This window comes from Pipistrellus kuhlii, unplaced genomic scaffold (assembly GCF_014108245.1).
Source record: "Pipistrellus kuhlii isolate mPipKuh1 unplaced genomic scaffold, mPipKuh1.p scaffold_m20_p_8, whole genome shotgun sequence".
Lineage (NCBI taxonomy): Eukaryota > Metazoa > Chordata > Mammalia > Chiroptera > Vespertilionidae > Pipistrellus > Pipistrellus kuhlii.
In genome coordinates, this window is record NW_023425584.1 from 17763508 (window position 1) to 17778830 (window position 15323).

Genomic DNA, 15323 nt, shown 5'->3' on the forward strand with positions numbered 1-15323 from the left:
GATATCACTCGCCGAAGGTTACTGAGACAGAACATGGCAGTGCCAGGGTTTGGAACTAGGTGCTGGGCTGAGGGGTGACTAGATTGTCTCTCAGATCCCCAGTGTGAGGGAAGGCAGGGTCCTCTAGCAGCCTGGAGAGCTAGCAGCCTGGGTCCTCTCCCAGTCCCGGCACAGCCTCTGTGGTTCCTGGGGCAAGCACTACCTGTCTAGGGTCTCCTTTGATCCCTGTAAAACTGAGAAGGGAGGTGGAGATGGGCCTGATTTCTCAGCAACTTTCCAGCCGTCATTTTCCATGACTTGATTCCCCACCGTGAGTTCTGGGCCACAAACCAGTTGGCTCCCTCCCTCCCTCTCGGTGAGACAGAGAGCTGGCAGGAGGGGCTGATCCGCCTCAATTCTCCCACCTCCTTTTCCCTCCTCCTCCTGGGCTGGGACACACCTACTCCAACTTTCTCAGCAGCCTCTCCGGAGTGGGAGTGCGGAGTGCAGTGCGCGCCTTCCTGCTCCCTCTCTGCACCTCTCTCCAGAGCCTGTCAGCCCCTCTTGCTAGCGAAAGTGGCTCCAGCCCAGCCGCCCAGCCGGGCACCCTCCCCTACCTGAAGGGCACAGGTAAGAACTGCTGGTGGATGGCAACTTGGCGGGGTGCGGGGGTGAGGGTGGGGGAGGGGGTTGCAGGCGGAGGGGTGTGCAAAGCTAATCCTTTCTTGTGCCTTGTCCCAGAGAAGGCGGGTGTTGGGGACTCTTGGCAAGTGGGGACAGAACCAGGACATGACCGAGGCCGGCATGGAGCGGTAGAACAGGGACACCTGGACCTTAGATCGCCCGGTACACTGAATGAAGCTGGAGATGTACAGCCTGAGTCTGGGCCGGGGGATCGGGGCTCAGGGATGGACAAGGCTAGGACTTTGATCTCATGGAGGAGCAAGGTCATATTTGCATGAATGGAAAGTTGGACTCCTGTTCCCGGAAGAATGAAATCCCTTGCTTCGGCTTTCTGGGGATGAGCCTCTAGGGAGATTTGAGGGCCATGTTCTCTGTGGTTTTAGGGGAAATGCTGATGCTGGGGAAAGGAGAGGTGCTGGCTGCTGTGTGTGTCCAGGGGGCAAAGGGGCCCTAGAACAGACAAAGCCACCTGTAAGGCAGAGGGAGGGCGGGAGGGACAGTCAGGTAACCTGGCCAGCCCTGGTTCTCCTGCGACTCTAGCTCACCCGGATCAGAACCTCTGCTTTCCTGGCTGTGAGATGGGGTTGGGTGGGGGTGTGGGGGCAGCTCTATTCTCCCATCTCGGGGGAAGCAGGAATCTGATGCATATCTTTAGAGGCAGGAGTGCTGGAGTGGAACGCTGAGCAGAGCCACCAGGCCAGAGTTCAGCCCTTTACTGGGGAGCGGGGGCGCTCTCTGCCCCAGTGTGGGAAACAGCAGCTGTGCCCAGGTGTGCCGAGGGCTCTGAAGGCTGCCTCTGCCCCCAGCCACACTCTGGAGCTGGTGCCCGGGCTCAGGGCTCCTGTGTTTCTGTTCCTCAGCTGGCTGCACAGATGGGGAGCTGAGCCCGGGCACGTGGGCAGTGCCCTCCACGCAGGACAGTTCTAGCAGCTATTATTACAGCTGACATGCGCTGGCTGCCTTCTGTGCTGGGGGCCTGTGCTGAGCACGCACAGTCATTTGAAAAATTGGAGTTTTCAAAGCAGGCAAGGTGAACAGAAAATTTCATTATCTGTGTCTCTGTGACCCACAGACTCTGTGGCCACCGACTATCTCCTTTGGACCCTTATCCCTACTTGTAAAGTGAAGGTGCTTGGATTATTAAGAGCCAGAATTAATCGATTCATCCTGACAAGCCTGTTAGGTAGGCAGAGCAGGAATGATGGCATTTTGCGGGAGAGGAATCCAAGGGGCTTAACGTCCGTCCCTCGTCAGTAGCGGCAGCTTGGGTCCCCCAGGAGCCCAGGTGACTCTCTGGCAGGAATGAGCTGAGTGCATGATGTTGGCTAGCCTGAAGGAGTGAGAGGGGCCTCAGTTTCCTCATCTGTAAAATGGGGGAATAACCAGAGGGAGTGAAGGTCTCTCTGGAACTCCCCACTGATTCCATGACTCTCAGTGGCCTCCTTAGGTATTCAAGGAACCAGACAGAAGGACACTGACATTCCCTCTGGACACACACAGCCGTGCCTGTGCTTTCTATGGGAACCGCCAGGCCCCCTCTATTCCCGAGCTGCCTCTACACCATCCCCTGTGAATTGGGCCACCACGCTCCACTCTCTGCACACTTTGCTCTGAACTCACCTCCACCTGGAAAGTCTCCTTCCGGTCGCCGCACCACAGACCATGGCACCGGTGTTGTTGTTGGCCAGGTGGGGTCAGGTGGGAGAGAATGTGGGGCGGGCAGCGTTAAAGAAAACCAGGTTGCGCTGGGGGGCAACAAGGTTGGTACACTTAGGGACCTTCCTGAACTCCGGATTGGCCCTGCCTTTTGGATTTCTTCAGGCCTGGATGGATGGGCAGAGCCTCTGGAAGCTCCCCTGCCTGCTGGGTCCCAGCACAAGCTCAGCTAGCCCGGAACCCCAGTGCTACTATTTCTATGATTATTGGTACGAATGCTTCCATTCATAATGGGGTTTCTAGACAGGCATACGAAGAAAAGTGTGGGTCCAAGTATTGGAAAGTAGTCATGAGTGACCTGAGCCACAGCTTCTCTAATGCTCAGCCTCCTCACCTGAAAAATGAGGATAATAATAGTCCTTTTCTCAGAGAACTGATGTGAGCATTAAATGTTGTTCCCAGGGCCTTAGCCACTATGTTCGAAGTCATCAGTGAAGTCATTACGGGGCTCCCCCTGCTCCCCCCAAGAGGGGAGATCACCCACAGCACCCTAACCTAAGTTCTCCTTCCTCAGACACATCACAGTTGGAATTTTAGTTATTTGTATATTTTTTGTTTGATATTTTCTCTTCTACTAAGTGTTGCTCAGGCATACACCTGTGTCTAGCATGCCGGGCACATACAAGAAGCTCATTGCATATCTGTTAAGAGAATGAAAGAACTTTTATGTCTAAGTCATAGATAAAAACTGTCACTTACAGGGACTAAGCATTAGCCCAACCCAGTCACAGGTAAGAGCTGGGAGTGGAAGGGGCCCCAGAGATAATTAAATCAGACAAATGGAGACACTGATGTCTCACCAGAGAAGGCTGGTAATTTGGCTGAAGTCACACAGCAAGTGAGTGGGAAAGGCAGGCCCACTAGCCAGATCTTTTCACTTTCCTCTGCCTTTTCTACCTAATCCAGGTAATGAGATGACGCTGTTTTCTATACGGGTGGTCAGTCTTGGAGGCCAGTCAATTGTTCCCATATACTCTGGAGACAATTAGGGATTAGCAAGAAGCTTAAGCTGCCCTTCAGAGAATAGGGGACATCAATCAGACCATTCCCCCAACCCTCACCAACACCTACACACACACACACACACACACACACACACACACACACACGCCACACACACACACACACACACACACACGCCACACACACACACACACACACACACACACACACAAGCATGCACACACACCACTTCATACCTATTGCCAGCAAGTCCACAAGGAATCTGTAACTGCACAATGGCAAGGTCCTTGGGAGTTCCCTGAAATCTGCCTTCATTTTACAGATGACACCTAGATTTTGAATTTTTGCCTAAAGTCAATAGCCAGTTAGCTCTGGTGTCCTAGGTGAGTCTGTCATTTCCGGGAGCCATTTCTGAGCATGCAATTTAAATGTTGGAAAGAAAACCTGATTTATGCAGCCCCTTTATACATATGTCACGAGGTTAGACTCACAGATACTTGCAGGCCGTCTGTCCCTGTCCACTACCTTTCCTGTTTGTTGTTGCTATGGTTTTCAGTGTAGAGACAAATAGACTCAGAAAAGCTAAGCCACTTCCTTTCAGTCACACAGCTTCTTTTTCCTCGATTCATTCAATAGACACCGAGTAAGCACTTATGAAGTGTCAGGCTCCCAAAGATTCTCCGTTGGTGGAGGCAGGCCCATAGTGGATGGTTAACATACCTCGAGGTAAATGCTAAAACAGAGGCAAACTCAGTTTTGGCATGGGGGCCCTGAGGAGTGAAAGGAGCATGTGCAAAGGCACAGTGGTTCAAAGGTAACAGCAGGTGTGTGCAGAAACTATCCGCCAAACAGGGCCAGGTCACTGAAGGCCAAGAAGTGTTTTGTTTTGTTTTTTAAAGTAATTTATATGTAATATTTAATTAATAGGAAATTCTAGAAATACACAAACGTAAGCAGGATAATATTTAAAAAAATAAATAAACAACCCACGAACCCATCAACCAGCTTCAACAATTAATGCTTTCTCTCTATCCCCACTGATCCTTGCCTCACCAGATTATTTTGAAGCATATCCCAGATATATAATTGCATCTGGAAATATTTCCATGTATATCTCTAAAACATAAGGACTTCATAAAATCACCACAGGGGCATGGCTTTTACTTTGTAAATATTAGAGGACCATGTTGAAGGAGTTACAGCAAAGAGCGCCTTGGCTGGGTGTATGTGGCTATGAGTGGAGCATGCTTTTAAAGAGAGGGGTTGGAATAGAAGGTTCAAGTGTCTTGTCTCCCCTTGGCCAAGTATAGAGCCTAATATTCTACCATTACCCATTGATTATCAAATTTCCTAAAATCCATGTCGTTTTGAAAGAGGTGATGCCTTCCAGTTTGGAGCCTGAGGGAGAGAGAAATCTCTCCCTGACCCCTCCCTTGCTGAGTCTTCATTAATTCCTGAGACTGGCGTGGCCCCTGCAAGGAGGAAGTGGCAGGGACTATGAGGTGGCAGTCTATCCCCTGGCTGGGGGCAGGGAGCCCACACTGGAGACTTCTCCAGTTCCCAGTTCCCGTTCAGCTCCAGTGCCCACAGTAGTTGGCCTCGGAGCAAGCTGAGCAGGACTATACATGCCAGCTGTGGGGTAACGTCAGCATGTGTGTGCGTGTTGGCCTGTGTGTGCTCACATGTCCCAGGTCAGAGCTGCTTGCTGCCTATCCCTGCAGCATCCCCTCCCCTCACCACCTGCCTCCCAGCAAATGCAAGGCTAGATGGCACAGAATGTGTCCTTTAGACATTTAGAAGTTCAGCCTTGGGAAGGGGCAGAGCTAAGATTAGTATGGCACCATGGTTGGGCGCATGAGCTCTGGAGCCAGGGGTCAGAGGTCCTGTCCTGACTGTGACCTTGGGCACATCCTTCCACCTCCCTGAGGGGTAGGGGTGCAGCGTGCTCTTCACCTCACAGGGCAGCTGTGCATGGACACATGTAAAGCCGATAGTCATCGTGCATTAAGAGCTCACTAAATGTTAGCTACTTTACAGACTTGGGGGCTCCTGAAATCTTGGCATTGACTCAGAAGTCATAGGCTCTTGGAAAATTTAAATCCCAGAATCTCAAACTCTTGGAAGGGAACAATGAGAAGGCCCCTATTGGATTTCTAATACAGCTCTCAACTCTGTGCAAAGATTCCTTGTACGGTGTCTCTGACAAGTGGTCAACCTTGATTTTTTTCTTTTTGTAAATATTCCAAACCAGAGTGCATCCATTTAAGTTACAGTTTGGTGGATGTTTACCAAGTAACACGAACAATGGCCTCACCAGCCCCCAAGAGCCCTCTTGGGATCCCTTGTCAGTCACCACACCACCCGGAGTGTAGCTATTCCCCAGCTGGCTGGGCTGTTCCCAAAAACCTTCCTGTGAAGTGTGTACCATCGTTAGGAGAACTCTAATGACTAGAGAGTTAGTTAATTTGGAAGTTGCTACATTAAACTTCACCTTTAAATTGTTTTGTTTACACTGTCATATTTCAGGGGTAGTCTTGTTAAGAGCTGAGCCTCTCCAATGCCTAGGACTGTTATTAAAAAATACTGGTTTCTTGCAGAAGCCTGCAGACTGAAAGGTCCCAGGTTCGATTCCGGTCAAGGGCATGTATATTGGTTGTGGGCACATCCCCAGTAGGGGGGTGTGCAAGAGGCAGTTGGTCGATGTTTCTCTCTCATCGACGTTTCTAGCTCTCTATCTATCTCCCTTCCTCTCTGTAAAAAAATCAAAAAAATATTTAAAAAAAAATACTGGTTTCTCAGACCTATCCTAAGTCTACAAAATTAAAATGTGGGGTTGGGGGTGGGGTCAGGGAACCTGTATTTCTGCAAGCTCCACGGGAACTCCAGGTGAGGTCCAACTGGGTTTGGGAGCCACTGGGCTAGTGGTTCAGGGCTCAGACTCAATTCAGACAGACTGTCCCAATCCATCCTCCACTCCAACTGGCCATTGACCTTAGACAAGGCATTGGGACTCTCTACTCTCAGTTTAGTTTTTTGTTTTTGTTTTTTTTGTTTTGTTTTTTCATTTGTGAAATGGGGATGAAGTAATAGTACCTACTTCCTTGGGTCCATCCACAGAGAAGGTGCTCACTAAGCGACAGGTGCTATCACCAGCACGGCTATTATTGGGGATAGCACATTGTGGAAGGGTTGGATCTGGAAGTTGAGCTTGGTGTTTGAGTCCTGATGGGGCAACTTGCTTAGCAGTATGACCTTGGACAAGTCTTTTGACCCCTGCCTCTGGGTCTCAACTTCCCCATCTATAAGATGAGAATACTCCTTGCTCCCCTTATTGGGTCTCTGAGGGGACCAAACAAGAACATGGACCAGAAAACTGCTCTCAGGACAGAAAAATGCTGCACAAAGTGAACCCCAATGACCCGGAACTGAGCGGAACCTGGGAACCTAGTGGAAGTGGGCTTGCCACGGTGCTTGCGGTTCTGCGGAGGGCGGGCCCGGTGGGGGTGGGGACAGGGAACTGCTGAGGCTTTGGTTTTCCACAGCCCTGGTGTGCCCTGGCACGCCTCCGAGCTTCTTGGTTTTTGAGAACTGTCTCCTTCCTGGTTCCTGGGGCAGAGAGAGACCAAGATCCCATAGCTATGAAATCCTGTGCCATCTGCCTGTCAGATGCTTTTATTATTTAAATGTCTTCCCTCTTTTTACAAGTCCTCTTTGAAGTCCTTTTCTAGCACTTTTAGGGAACTTTCTAATCCAGTGTCATATGCACACAGGAAAGTACACAAATCCCAACTGTCCTTACTGCTCAATTAGCTTTCCAGAAACGAACTAGTTTCCAGATAGAGAATTAGAACATTTCCACCATTCTCTACACCTCCTTTGTGCCCCTTCCGGTCACCACCGGCCTCACCAAGGGTAACTTTATTCTAATGTAATCCATAGCTTTTGCCTGTTCCTAAACTATATATAGTCGGGATAGCACAGTATGTCTTCTTTATACATGGCTGCTTTCACCCACATTATGTGAATGAGATGCCTCTATATCGTTGCCCAGAGCAATGCCTGGTTTTCCTTGCTCTATAGCATTCTACTGTGTGACTACTACAATTCACTTATCCATGCTGCTCTGGATGGGCATTTGGGTTGTTCCCAAGGTGGGCTATTATGAGGAGTGCTGCTCTGAACGTTCTCGTGCACATCTTTTGGTGAATGTAGTAGGCACACACTTCCGTTGTGTATTTAACTAGGAGTGGAATTGCTGGGTCACCAGGTATGTAGATGTGGACGGATCCCTATGATTTCCAGATTCAGTGCTATTCATGGCAAGTAGAATGTGATTCCTGGGGTTGGTGTCTATCTGGGAAGAGAAACAGTTGCCTCTGGGGTTTGAGATGTTGATGAACAGTGAGATTTGCAGACTCAGAGATTTCCAGGTGAAAGTCAAGTGCAAAAATCAGATCTGCTTCTTTCCCTCTCCTGCATTCTTCTATTTGACCTAGACATAACCTTGCATCTGCTTTGCCTGAGGGCCAATGTTCCCCTCCAAGTGGTTAGTGGACCACCTACAGAGAAACGTGTACCTGAACCCATAGTGGCCCTACTAACTCATCCATCAGACTTCTCGAGGATGACGCTGTGGTTTTTAACACACTGACATTTGAGAAACACTTCTCCAGTCTATAAACGCCATGAAAATTGTGGTCTTTTCTTAACGTGCCCCTCCCCACTCCACTGGGGCCTAGGAGAGTACCACATATGGGTCTGAAATAGGCATGGCAGAAGGTAAGATCACAGAGAAAGAGATTCCCTTTTTCAGCGGATCCCAAACACCAGACACACCGAAATCACCCCCAGGAACTTGTTAAACATCTATTCCTGAGCCCCACCCCTGAGGATTTTAATTCAGTAGATCTGGGGTGGGGCTGGGAATATGTCTTTTTAAGCCCCACCCCCACACCCTTAGGGGATTCCCACTGGTGGGAACAGCTGGTTCAGGTCCATGGCCAGCCCTGTGGGTGAGAACATAGCTTGGTTGAATTCTGTGTCTGCCTATGGCTGGGGGAGCAGTTACCCTGGGTAAGAGGAATCGTGAGGACAGAGACCAGGGGACTTAAACGTGGACCTGGGCCTGGTCCTGGAGCTCACCATTCATGGCTTGTTTGCATCTCATTCGTATGCACCTTGATGCTCCCAAATCAGCCCTAACCCCTCTAGTGCCTCTGGCCCTCAGTCAGGTTGGGCCTGCAAAACTGCAAGCCCTGGTGTCTCAGACAGCCGAACCGCCTGCCTTGCCCCACAGATAGAAGCCGCTCTCACCTGCCCAGGCCTGCCCGCCTGCCGGCTTTGTGCCCCTAAACTGTTCTGCTCGGAGGGGATTGGCCTTGGATAGACAGGCAGGCAGCTGGGCCAGGCCAGACCAGAGGGAATGGGATCCAGAGGGAGGGCTAAGATGAAGTCTTTGCTGAAATGCTGTGTTTGCTGGTGTTTGAGGACCCATCATTGTAGCGTCCTGTTGTGGGGGAGGGATCGTATATCTAACCTGAGGACAGGGGAGGTGGCTGAGGAACTGTTAGACACACAGGTGATCTGAGTTTTAATCCTTGCTTGGCCACATGTTAGCTGTGTGAACTTGGAGGTTAGGTAACCTCTCTGAGACTCACTTATCCCCAAACTGAGCATAATTATAGGGTTGCTGTAAGCTGGTAGCTTAAAAGCGATATTGCATGCCAAGCGCTTACCGCAGGCCTGGCACATAGTAAATGTTCAATAAACGCCCGATGTGATCAGTGCCTGTGCCTTGTAAGCCCTTCATAGTACCCAAACCTTGACTTCTTCAGGGCTCACCATTGACAATAGCTCCCTGGGCCTGTTCCTAGTGCCCAGATGGCCAAGTGGAAGCCCCAGGAAAAGAGGTGCTTGCCCAGGGTCTCCCAGTTGGGAGACTCTGATATGTTACTGAGGCCTCCTGTCGTCAAAGGAGTAGGGCCTCCAATCCTTGCCTCATCCTCAGCACAACAGTCATTGCCGAGGGCTCACAGGCGAGGCCTTGTGCCAACTGTCATCTTAACTGATCTTCACAGCAGCCTGGTGATTACCTTCCTCAGTTTATATGTCAGAAGACTGAGGCTCCAGCAGGGTCAACAACTTGCTCAAGGTCAAGCCCAGCAGTGGGCCAAGACAGGACTCAAATACAGGCTGCCTTACTCCAGAGTGTGAGCACGTGGCCACCATGTTCTGTGGCCCTTGTCGTGTTGCACGGCTCTTATCCGGCTCTTATCGTAACTCCCCACCCCCAGGGTGCCTGGCTGGGCTGGCCTGGCTGGGATGGCCGTGGGTGGCTGATGGTCTCATACAGAGGCTTTTGGTCCCAGCAGCTTCTCTGCTATGAGGAGCAGGGTTCACCTCACGGGTGGCTGCAGGGCCAGCGAGCCCCCTGGGAAGGAAGTGTGTTTTGTCCTGGATAGAGAGGGGACTGTGCTGAATGACCTCCTTTTATAAATCACATTAAGATGAGGCCCAGAGCGGTCACCCCGGCGGTGGGAAACCCATGTTGTTGCAGGGTATGCACTCCATTCTCTACTTCCTGTTTTCACTGCCCACCTTCTTCTCCCCACTTCATCCCAAAACCTGCCCCCTCAGACTTGGAATGGGGTCATGTCTGTGACCTCTCTGCACCCACAGTGTGACAGGAATAGCAATTATTATAATGCTGCATAAGCTGTGGCTTGAGCTTGATTACAATTTGTTGCAAGGAGAGAAGGAATGTCACAAAAACCCACAGGTTTTGTGTGTGTGTGTGTGTGTATGTGTGTGTGTGTGTGTGTGTGTGTGTGTGTGTGTGTAGAATGGGGTGGGGGGAAATCAGTACACATACAGAAAAGAGTTCCCTCATTCTACACATTTTTTGAATACCTATTGTAATAGTTAATAGAATTACTGTAATCATTACAATAGTAATAGTAGTAACTAATAATAGTAATAACATTAACGACTTTCTGTGTTCCTGGCACAATGCTAAATGCTTTCCATGCATAAACTCACTAAGTCCTCCAGTGAGGTAAGTATTGCTCGCCTCACTTCACACATGGGGAAATGAGGCTAAGATAGAGGAAGCAAGGCCCTTACATAAAAGCAGAGACAAGATTGAGGGCAGCTCTGATCCCAAAGCCTGGCTCCTTCCCAACGACCCTGGCTAATGAGTAGAAGGACCATGGAACTGTGGGCTCCTGAGGAGCCCCAGGTGGGAGAGGAGCTGGGTGGGGGTTAGTGAGCCAGGGCAAAGCCATGAGGATGGGAAGCCTGAGTTCCCATTCTAGTGATGCTAGGAGTTCATCTCTAACACCACACCCCTCTCTCCTCTGCTCCTCACTAACCATCCTGTAAGTCCTGTAGTGGGGCCCCACCTCACTGCAAGTCTTTCCTTTACCTGAAAGGACCTGGCCACCTCCCTGATTTCCCTCCTTGCTCCCTCTAGTCTGTCTGCACGGCCTCCTCGTTCCTGCCTCAGGGCCTCTGCGCTGCCTGTTTCTTCTCCCTGGAATTCTTTCTCAAGAGGGCTTTGTGGCTCTTTCCCTGCTCAAATGTCACCTTGTCATGTAGGACTCCCCAACCACCCTTTCCACAATAGTATTTCTCCCACACATCACTCTTTAAACTTGCCCTGCATAATTTTTCTTCATCTCACCTTTCACACCTGATATAGTGATATACTGTATATATTTTTATCCTCTCTTTCTCCTTCTCTCTCTCTCTCTCTCTCTCTCTCTCTCTCTCTCTCTCTCTCTCTCTCTCTCTCTCTCTCTCTCTCCCCCCGCCCCCCCCAAATACAATACCTACAGGAGCAGGGACCTGTCTTCTAGAATGCCTGTCACAGGGCAAGCCCTCCATTAAAAATGTACTGAATAAATTAATAAATGACTTTGGTATAAGAAGCTCAATAACAAAATACTTCTCATCATCAAAATACTGCTCACACTTTATCCCTTTTCTTCCCCAAAGCCCAGGCTCCTGGGAGCCCTCTGTTTTCTTCCAATGTCTACCTCCCAGTGTCACATTATAGCTTTGGAGAGTCCTCGGCATTTTAGCCTTTGCAGATCCCTTCCTCCATGAAAAACAATATTAGAAGAGTTTTCTGATGACATTAGTATAAAGATGAATATATTATTATATACAAAAACATTTTATTCAACCAAATTGTTTGTTTTCTTCTGAATTTGAGAGAGATGTTCATGGGCCTTAAAAGTACTGTGGGCCCTGGGTGTGCCTACGGGATAGGTGGACCTGACTCCTCCTCCTCTGAGTCTATGCACACTTGGCTCCTGCGCCAGGCTCTCTAGAGCTGGGCTGGCCCTGTGGTAGCCACTAGTCACGTCTGGCTATGTGAGTCAAAATGCCATAAGATTACAAACTCACTTCCTATCAGCCATGTTTCAAATTCTGGACAGTCCTCCATGGCTCGTACCTCCCACCTGGACAGCGGGACACTAGAACACAGCCATCACTGTCCAGTGCTGTTGGAGACGCTGCTCCAGCCCCTCCAGCCTTCTGAGTCTCTCTTCCGAGAATGTGGGTTCAGTAACAATGAATGTTGGTATAGTAACACTTGTACTGGGTATATTCCAGCCTTGGCTGGACCTAGGTAGAACCTTCAAATGATCTGAGCCTCAGTTTCTCCTTTACAAAACAAGAGCAACGAAAAGCATCATGATAGGATGATGTTGGTCCAGTCACATTTGTGCCCTGGGAATTTGCCATGCACTTTCTTACTCAGCCTTCTCCACCATTCCATGAGATTAGGTGCTATTATCATGTCTCCTTTTCTGGAACCACTGCCCTGGGTCACACAGCTGGTGAGTGGTAGAGCTGGGATTTGAAATGAGGGCTATCTGATGCCAGAGTCCACTTTCTTCTTATTCATTCTATCCAGGACTGTACCTCCTATTCAAAGACTAAGGGAGATAATGCATGAAGACTTTTTTTTGGAAAATGTATAGATTACCATATTGATATAGGACACTGCAATTTTTTTGTCACCAATAATGATAATTGGAATACCGATAAAGAAGGGGACCCCCAGTCCCAGCTCCCTTTCGTCCATGCCTTGGGGAGGGCTTCCTTTTTTTTCCCCTCTGATTCCAGCTGTGCAGGGCTGGCTTTTACAGACATCCTCTTAAGGCAGCCCTCAGGCTGCTGGTGGTTTGGCTGCCATTGTAGGGCCTGATAAGGTGTTACTCTGTCTTTCCTCCCTGTGCCCTGCAGCCCTGGGAAGGAGAGACAGGGAAATTGAGGCTCATAAGAGGTTCTGTGGTCTTCCCAAGGTCACACGACCCATCACAGACTCAAGGCATGGCCCTTTTCCAGTTCATATCCAGTTCTTTGACTTGTTTTGTTACATGAGAACCTTGCAGTGGCTGCTGCCTACAAACCAGCAAATGACCCCAGTGTTCATCCAAGTTTCCTGGAGGCAAATCAGGCCCTCCCCTCCTATTCACATCGAATTCCAGCTGGCCTAAACTAATAAAGCTGTTGTTCAAACCCAGTCCACAGCAGAGTGGGAGTCTTCAATGGGAAACTCTCCCTTTTGATCTGATGTCAGATTACTCTTCCCAGCATGTGGCTCTGTTCTGATCAAAAACCTACTTCGAAGGAGAAATTTTGTATCAGTAGCTAAAGACTTCCATGGCATTTTTTAAAAAGTCCCAATTTTTGGAAAGATTCTTTTAAATCTTTTAGACTTTTTTAAAACGCCTCGGGAAACAGGACAAATTGTTAAAAATCGGGACTGTCCTGCCAAAAGCGGGACATCTGGTCACCTTAGCGTGTACCTGGAATGTCACCATTCTATCACTTATAATTTAAATTCTGGTTTAAAGGCACAATCCCTCCTAATCCCTCACCATCACTACCACCATTGCTACTTTTAAGCTTTTCTAACAAACTGAATATATTTAGGATTCATTCTTGACAGTCACAAAAGCCAGCGCTAACACTGGATGCCTGAGGGAGATGCAGTGGCCGGAGGAAAGTAGGGTCAAAAAATATATATCGAGGTACCCAAGTCCATGGTCATTTTACATTTAGATTTGGGGAGGGTAGAGTGGGAACATTCTCCAATCCAGAGGAATGAACCCAGTGGTTCTTTATTTCATGAAGAGCTCTCCCAACTTTAAAAAATACCTTATCGCCTTGGCCGGTTTGGATCAGTGGTTACAGCGTCAGCCCGCATTCTGAAGGGTCGCAAATTTGATTCTGGTCAAGGGTGTCTACCTTGGTTGGAGGCTCCTCCCCGGGCCTGGGCCCTGGTCCAGGCAAGTGCAGGAGGCAACCAACCAATGTGCCTCTCTCACATTGATGTTTCTCTTTGTTTTTACCCTTTCCTTCTATTCTCTCTAAAAATCAATGGAAAAAATATCCTTCGGTAAGGATTACTAATAAAAATAAAAATAAAAATCCTATCTCATTGCTTCTCCCCAGAACACCCAGGTTAGGAAATGTGTATGTCTTTTCAGTTCAGCCACCACCCTCCTGGGTGGCCTTGGGTGTGCCATGCAAATCTCAGTTTCCCTTATCTTAGATACGGGAGTAAAAGGGCAGATGTGTTTCCCAGGAGTAACGTGTGGGTTATAATTTATCGTCTGTGTCATGGCTAAGAAAAGGGAAGGTGCTGGGCCACGAGAGAGAATGCCATGCCGGCCTGTGCCTGGGTACTTCGGGAATGACAGGGAGGAATTTCACCCTCAAAAACAAAGCCTGTTATTTAGAACAAATCCGGAAGAAGCTTCTTCAATTCAGTTTGGTTGGGCTTTGAATTCCTCCAAGTACATGTGGTTCCTTGTAGAGGGACAGAATTAGCCGGAGTCATAGACTTCTAGAACCTTTCGCCAGAGTGACTGCTTGGGGACTAACCGTTATGAACACCGATCATAGAGCATTAGAATTGTAGCATATCCAACCGCACGTCTTAGAACCTTCCATGAGGGGACACAGAATGTTAGACTAGCAGGAGCCCAGCCTGTCAGATGGAGGGGGCTCTTAAGGTCTCTACTCCAGGTTTTTAACCTGTGCTTCCCAGGGGGTGTTCACCAGGGGGATAAAGGTCAAGCCTGGGGGCAGAGTCCTAGGCCTCCAGCTCTGCTTCCAATAGTGCAGCTCTGCTTTGACCTCTTTATAGATTGTGTCCAATTTCATTAGGGAAAGAAAGAAACTCTGCCTCTGAAAGCAATAGAGGGGTTTCAAGTCACTGATCCATCGCAGCCCCTCCCCCAACATACACATGTCATTACAGATGAGGAAAGAGGGCCACCTGGTTTTGGTGATGAATTTGACCAAGGCTACACAGAGAAGAGGGACCTTAGACCTAGGTCTCCCAACAGCCAGGTCAGCTTACTATACTGACGATTGAACAACCCTGACCCACAGCCATGGGAGATCCCCTCACTGCCTTTGAAAGCCCCGTTAGAGTCTCACAGAGACCATAGGCTCACACAGGCCAAAGATGCATGATCAAAGGTGCTTTAGAGCTCTTCTCATCTTCCCCAAGGGCCACCTAGACTCTGCTTCGATGCCCCCAGGAGGGGAGTTCTCCACATTCTGAGGAGACTCATTCCAGGATTGCACTTGAGATCACTAACCAAGAAAACAGGGAAGGTCTCAGAGCCCTGCTCCTCCCAGTTATGCTCAGACTTTGATCAATGAGTTGGGTCAAGACATGATGTTACAACCGCCAAGTTTCTGAATATCAGAATCAAGATTCTGAGAAGGGGGAGAAGTGGGCTGAAACACAGGGTGAAATTAATCAGGGTCTCACTGAAGTCCTCCAGCAGTTACCTGCAGAAAATCAGCCTGCACAGAGAACAGAGAGAGGGTGACCTGATAATATGCCTGAGAGTGTTCATCACCCACAAACTCAACAGCCAATAGTATGAGCCAGCTGCTACAAAAGTAACAGTATTTGGTATTTGTTGAAAACCATGTTGCATACTATG

The 15323-nt window shown here is 49.1% G+C and overlaps 1 protein-coding gene across 3 annotated transcripts in view; it reads left to right on the top strand.

Moving 5' to 3' along the window:
* Nucleotides 1–461: 461 nt before the first annotated feature.
* FAT2 (FAT atypical cadherin 2) overlaps nucleotides 462–15323 on the top strand; it is a 67245-nt gene continuing 52383 nt past the window's right edge. For all 3 annotated transcript variants that reach the window (XM_036423364.2, XM_036423365.2, XM_036423366.2), the window contains exon 1: nucleotides 462–609. The gene's annotated coding sequence lies outside the window, so the exon portion shown is untranslated. The remainder of the gene's footprint in view (nucleotides 610–15323) is intronic.